We start from the raw sequence: 7,586 nt of genomic DNA, 5'->3' as shown, positions 1-7,586 counted from the left end.
CTGTTTCAGCAAAAGAAAAACATTACTTTCTTTTATTTGCTTGTCTCATGAAGGTAGAAAGAGTGCTGTTGTCACTGGGGGGGGAAAAAAAGGAGGGGTAAAAAGGAAAAAAAAAAGGGGGGGGGGTAAAATAGATCTCAGTATCTCTGATAAAGTTTAGTAGTGAAAAAGTTAATACTAGCAAACAAATCTTGTTTCTGTCATTGTCGTCGTCATCTTCTGCTACCACCACCACCTCCTCCTCCTTCCCTCCACACTTTTTCCTGAGTTCCTGATTTCTGTGCCTTTTTGTACAAAATACTGTGTCCCAGTTCTAGTTCAAACTACTGCAGTGTTTTTAGGGGGGCACATCAGGTGATTTGATGGATACTGTTCCTTCGTGTGTTGTAATTCTTTATGTTGTACTTCAGAAGGAGGTTTGAAAGGTTGATGTAGGTTTCTCTTTTTTTTTTTTTCCTCCTCAGTGAACATTCAGAGGAAGAGGGTAAGCTTCGTAAGCAAGGAAAATACCGCTTGTAAATACATGAAAACTTCTAGTGAAATCACACAAAAAAGTATTTGTACAGTGTCAAAAAAAGAAGAAAAACTTTTGGAAAAGGTAATTTGCAGTGCTTTGAATGTTTGAAGTGTTGTTTTGTGTGTGTTTTAAAACAGATTCATTAATGTTTATAACAAGGTGTGTTTGTGGCGAGGACTAATGACTTCAGGGGAGGACTAATGAGTTGGTGACAGTCTTTCTAGGGAGAATCATATGGGTGTTTGAAGGGGGGATTATTTTGAATGGATTCTCTGTTTATCTGAAATTTAAAATATTTTTGATTGCCATATAAGGCAAAATTTCACATAAAATATGCAAGAATTGGATGCACTCATATATAAGTAACATTTTCTTTGTGAGTGGATCTTGGTATAACTTGAAAGTGTGTCAAACAGTAGGTTTGCTCCTGCATTTGGTAATTTGCTTTAGGCAAACCAGACTTATGTTCTTTCCAGAAGATAGAAGTAGGAATAATTACTTGAAGTAATAACAATTTCTTTCTCCATTTGCAGAGAATATCTGAAAATTCTCCTTTAGCTCCATGACTGCTGCCTTGCCCTGGTCCAACATAAAAAGGAGATTTTTGTTAGGAGGAAAATGTGCTCAAGACTTGGTAGAAAGGGGGGAGGGAAATACTGAAGGGCTGTGGAAACAGGTTAAGTGGTGTTCGGTGCTGGTAGGAAGGGATGAGGAACCAGAACTGAGTGAAAAAAAATAATAAAAAAATAAAATAAAATCATGTGATTATTTATGTGATTTCAGCAGAATCTGAAAGAAGTAGTTGTGTTTATACAAAAAAAAAAAAAAAAAAAGACACGGAGAGCATGGGGTTGTGGAGGTGCTGATGCATTCATCAGTTAGATGTCAGGAATCCTTGGGAGATGGGGAATTTAAGGGATACCAGCTTAGTCCTCAATTGACAGCAATTTCTGCTAGTACAAAGCTTTCTCCTCTCTGCATTGAAGCTGGAGAGGAAAGACTGACAGATTCTGAAGGAGGGGATAGAGTGCAACTTTCTAAATTTTAAAATTAACACTGTGTATATATGTGTACACATTTAAATGTTGATCAATTTTTAGATTTGAAATATTTTTTTTATTTTTATTGTAGATCAGACTTATAACTTATGAATGGATGGATATTTTAAATAATGACTTCTTTAATCAAAAATTAGAAAGTTTAAATAGAAGACTTCTACAAGCTCAATGCAAAAAAAAACATGGAGAAATAGCTATGACGTTCCTAGTAAGTTTCTTTGGATAACTGTGTGAATGTTTTGCTTGTATTGCATATGATTGTTATGTTACCTTAGAGAAAGAAGACGCTAAGCGTATACAATCTTTTCATCTTGTGTGACATAAAGATAAGTTAATAATAGCTTTATTCTCAGCCTTTGTTTGTTGCAATTGTTTCACCATCTACTTGTCTTATATAATAATAATAATATATAACTTTATTTCAGGTGAACATTTGAAGTAATACTGTTTTTCTTTTCTGTTGCAGAGGAAACTATCAAAACTTGAGAGACATATTAATGCTGTGATAACACTTCATGAGGAAGTGTTTTCAAAAATAGCTGTTCATCGGGTATGATGTAGATGCATATGCTAGTATAGGCATTAATGCCTAGTTGTAACCTGCTAGATAAGTGTGGATGTTTACAGTGACTGCTACATTGCTGTCACTTACATTAAGAACAGAAAAATCTGTGCAGAGATGTTAGGTTGATCTTTTGAGGATTTGTTTATTTTCAGTTGATTATTATATTTCTTTTCAGTCATCATGATTAAACAAACTCAGAACAGCATAGATGCTGCATGTGTTGACAGCTTTTGCTTTGATGCTGTTTTGTTGGAGAGACATTGGAATTCTTTCTGTCAAAGGGTCAGACTTCTTTTTTACAAAGCCAAAGCTAAGTGCAGCATACTTACCCCTTTGCATTACCTTTGATCAGCCACTTAGCTATAATCTGCCAGGAATTGCAAATCAAAAACTAATTTCTTAGGTGATTTTCAAATTGAAAATACGATAAATTTAAGTGTTAGCAAAATAGCTGTTAATACATGTGTACTTTCATGGAAGGTATTGATACATTAGTACTAAAAGAAGCTTACAAAACATCTTTTTTTGTGGGAATATTTGAATATTAAGAAGAACAGAAATTTCTCGTGATTAGGTTGACCATATTTTGTTGTGTTTTTATAGGAGAACGAGTTCTGTGAACTGTCAACACCCTCTTCCATGCTGACTGTATGTTTCGTGAAAAATCTCACTTTTACAGGAATATGCTTGTTTAAAAGAAGCCTTTGGAGTCTAAGTCTTTTGGTCTTTCACATCTAAAATTGTAACAAGAGTTGCATGTGACAAACATAGGCTTGTTGTTTTGTTAAAGGCTGTTGTGCATTTTACAAAATTCTCTTTATATCTTCTTGGTTTCTGCCCAAAATCTTTAAATGGAAAGCATAAAATAGGATAAGGTATACTAAGATGCTTATTTTAAAATTCTTAAATATATTAGGATGTCTGGGTTTATTTATTTATTTAACCAAATTAAGCTTCCGGTTATTTTTTAACTTACTTCGGCATCACTGTGCACTTTGGGTAATTTTTGTTTTGTTGCTATGTTTAAATACATCTTGATTACTTTTGCACTACAAATATGACCATGTTTATACCGTAGGTTTTATGACAATGCAGTATTGTTTTCTCCTTCATCAGATAATGCTTCCAAGTTCAGACGATCAAAACATGATACTAAACCATCCTGGACACTCTGCTTTTTTTCCTAATATCATAAACACACAAGGAAGTTTCTCAAATACATTTTTGCTGTCATCTCATACTGGTTTCACTTCAGCAAATGTTTCAGGATATAAAAGGTACATATTTAGATTTGAATACTGAGATGTAGTTAATATCCATACATTGCTTCAAACTATTTATGATGAAATTTATTTTCTTAAAAAAAATAATAATACTGTTTTTCCTTTTTTTTTTTTTTTTTTTTAATTTAATTTTAAATTCTTTTTAATAATTGAATTTAAACTTGATTGCCATTGGGTGTCCAGTGCTGTTCCTGGTATCTCCAATTTATCCATTGTAGCTGACACTAGATCATCAGTTCTTAAAGTGCTTCAAGAAAAATATCACAGAATCACAGAATGGTTGAGGTTGGAAGGGACCTCTGGAGATGATCTAATACAACCCCCCCACTCAAGCAGGGTCACCCTGAGCACGTTGCACAGGATCGCATCCAGGCGGGTGTTGATTATCTCCGGAGAAGGAGACTCCACAGCGTCTCTGGGCAACCTGTTAAGTCTGTTAGGGCAGTGATTTCTTATTGAATGTCAGGAAAAAAAGTCTCTATAAAGGTATTTTAGTATTCATAGATGGAAAATTTTCCAGGTAACTTCTTAATATGAAATGTTTTCTTCTTAAAAAAAATCACAAACTTACTTTAATTTTTATCACACTTATGGAATGAGAGAAATCCAAAATCCAATAAATACTTCTATTTATTATATTATGAAACATTAGGTTAGAATATATTAAATCATTGATCTCAAACTTACATTGATGAAAGAATGCACAAGATTCCTTAGTTTGTTCTGAAAGGTAGTAATCACTCTTATTTTTCCATGTTACTTCAAGTTTTATTTTACAGAAAAATGTTTTGTTTTGTTTAACCAAATTAATCTTTGCTCATGGCTAAAATAAAATCAGAAAGGGAATTTGATAGTTCATAATCAAAGATGAGTAAGGTCAGTAATTTAACACAGCTTGACCAGTATGGTTGTAATTTCCTTGATCATAACAGAGTATTTAGAGGAAAGAGCTGATATTTAACTGAGCTTATATGGTTTAACTGTCACAAAATCTGGCTAGGGTTCTTCTTTGGGGAAATCTTCTGAGTCTGCTGTGTTAAATTGCTTTTCTTTTGATCAAAACAAATGCAATAAAACTGGTGCATCCTGGATACTTAAAATTTCCTCAATTTATATAATATCTGCATGTGCAGAACCTGTTTATAAAGTAGCACTGCCCTGCTGATTTGATGTCTGTTCTTCCTGACACATGGCATCAGGAAGTGCTAGATAAAATGCACCTCAAAAAGGGCAGCACAAATGTAGAACGGATGCCCACTTAGGTATCTTTTTCTCTCAGTAGAATTACACATAATATGTTTCCTGTCCATCTTAGACAGATATTTTACACCTCAGATCAACTGGGCTAGCTTAGCCATTAATAATAAAAGTAAATAATATATATCGTGTATATATATAATATATGAAAGTATTATAATATATATATATTATAATAATATAAATTCTGCAGGAATTTGCTTTGCTGTCCACACTATAAAATTGACCTATTAGCAGGTATGCATTTTGGTTTGCATAAGGGCATCTATTTTTGATATTTTTGAGTATTAAATGACCTTGGAACTGAGACAGCAAAATATGCCTTCATAGATCCCCGTGTACCTGCAATTTACTATTGCATATACTAATGCCATGAAGTTGTTGGGTTTTGTGCAGTGTGAGAAATTAATGGTTACAGTTTAGAGAGCACAAACTGTAGTACTAGTGGACAGAGTTTCAATTAATGCATACCCCTATTTTTAAGAAACAAACTGAATAACTTGTTATTTTACTAAGATGGAAGCAAGTAGAATTTATATCTATAAAAGATGTCTAGAATATGAATGCTCCTTAATTGCATATTTCACTGTTAAAAAAATAAAATGTAGGAATTCACAATTTAGTCAGTAGAATGGATTCAAAATGTTTTGTTGGTGACATAAATTATATGGTTTATTAATGGTTGATTTACCGAGCCATTACTTTGTTATTTTAATTATGTTTTAATCAACAAGTTCAACTTTTCATTGTTGATGTATTTGTGTCACCATATTTAATGCCTGTTTGGAAATGAATTGATTCTTATACATCTCTAAGTTTTATATTTTTTGTTTTATTAGTTCTGATGAAGTCAGACTGAACTCTGTGGAAAGACAAAACTCAGCAACTACAAAAAATTCAGGTATTGAAATTTAACGTGGAATTCATGAATGCTAATTCCTATACTGCAGAATATACAAAATACATCTAGAATATTGTCAGCAACTTTTTTTCGTTTAAAATATCATTAAAATACACTTGTGTTTCCAAAATATTTATAGGCATGGCAGTTGTTTGTTTCTTTGTTTTTAAGTTACATTAGCATGTCTTCACTGATGATGATGTCCATCAGCGGATTTGCATTACTTTAAAATTCTGGAAATTAAAACAATTGAAACTCTTGTATGATGGGACACAACAGGAAACTTGTATATATTCAACACACTGTTTTTCTACTACATTAATTTCTTATGCCCTGAAAGTAATTTAATTGCCTTTGTAATAAATTGGTATAACAATAGATGTTTCAGAGCACTACAAACTCTAGGTTGTTTGTTTGTTTGTAATAAGTTCAACTGTCATATAAACAGTGTAAGTGACAGTGTGAGAGTTCTGAGCAGCCCTTCCCTCATTCTGAGATTGCTACTTAAAGGAACTAAATATCACCCTTTAACCAAGAATAATGCACAGTAAACGTTCGTTACAATTGGACAAATTTACTGGGGGGGTGGGGGTAATGTCAAGAAAAATGTTATTCCAAAAATCTTGACAAACATGCTCAGAATGCAAATTTTCTCATGCTGCTTCCCTACAGAGATGTGTTTGATTTTTAGAACCCCTCTGAGATGGTTCTGGGAGGGTTGGGTTGACTTGCTAGATAGTTGCTGCTTAGAGGCAGCACCAAGTGTTCCTGGCAAGTCTATCACTTCAATAAGACTGCTGTCCCATGTGTTCTGGGAGTGGGGACAGGTAATATTCTGCTGCTCTGACAAGCTCTAAAAAGGATTCTTGTCACAGTGTACATTAAGATTTATAGATCAAATGTGTTTGCATGTTTTAAACTTCTTTGGAAATTTGTATTACAGTGATTCTACATTACCAAATACCCACACAAGCAGAAATGACAAGAAAAGTTCAGGTAAAAACAATAAACTAAGATTTTTTATTATTATTATTCAAATAAAACCTATTTTAGTTGATGGTGCATAGACTGCTTCAATATCCTGACTTTTGAGTTAGTTTTATAGGTGCTTAAATTTGAGGCAAATATATGAACACCATTATGGGAATGGCAGTATGGGGACTGTCATTACCTCTGGCTTGTATTATTCTATCACGTTCTTAAAGGTGAACTTACAAGGAAAAGAACGATGTGAAAAGTGATGAAGAAATACCATGCTGCTTTCCCCTTTGGAAATTGAAACCTTGTCTCCTGGATGATTGTAGTGAATGAAAAACTGCAGAAACAATTGGGTTGTGGGCACAGGAAGCTGAGCAAATGAGAGATGGAGATGTTGGTCAGTCTTGAACCATGTTAGTTTTGTATCTACTTATTCAGTTTCATTTATTCTTCATTTTGGATAGAACATGAATATTTCAAGGAAAAAAATCAAAACTATCAGTCTCTCTCACCATAGACAGCTTAGTCTGACTTGTTTTTCAATCCCTTAAACCTTTCCCATCTGAAAAGCCACTTGGTAGTCTGTGTGCAGAATGCTTTTTCAGTAATTTTGAATCTGACTCTGTAGTCCATCCTGGCTGTTTTTTATTTTTATTTTCTTATTTATCTTTTTTTTTTTTTTTTTTTTTTTTTTTTTTGAGAAAATCATAAACAATTGCAAAAATTTAAGTCCTGAGGAACATGGATGGCTTTTACCCCAGTAATCTCTATGTCCTCAGAAATCCAGAGATCACAATGGGACTGAAGTTTGTTTAGTGACCTCTTTCTTACCAGTGAGTTAAGTCAGTGAAATAATATTGGTGACAGCAGCTTAGTCAATGGGATCAAATTAGCAGTGCTTTTTCTTCTTCTGGGAAGGGGGAGTAGACAAAATTGTATTGGTCTAAATTTGTATATACTGGTATAAAAACACATAGTGTTTAATGGTTAATTAAATTGATCAGCTGAGTAACTATTTTCCATGAGA

General features: G+C 33.3%; 1 long non-coding RNA gene across 1 annotated transcript in view; it reads left to right on the top strand.

Moving 5' to 3' along the window:
• Positions 1-5,542: 5,542 nt before the first annotated feature.
• Positions 5,543-7,586, top strand: part of LOC309883767 — a 7,691-nt gene continuing 5,647 nt past the window's right edge. Inside the window, exons 1-2 of the long non-coding RNA XR_014318513.1 lie at positions 5,543-5,581; positions 6,525-6,577. This is a non-coding gene — a long non-coding RNA (uncharacterized lncRNA). The remainder of the gene's footprint in view (positions 5,582-6,524; positions 6,578-7,586) is intronic.

Source organism: Aythya marila, assembly GCF_965140915.1.
Source record: "Aythya marila genome assembly, chromosome: 15".
In the NCBI taxonomy this organism is placed as follows: domain Eukaryota; kingdom Metazoa; phylum Chordata; class Aves; order Anseriformes; family Anatidae; genus Aythya; species Aythya marila.
Note: the sequence above shows the minus strand (reverse complement) of the source record. Positions and strands in the feature narration are given on the sequence as shown.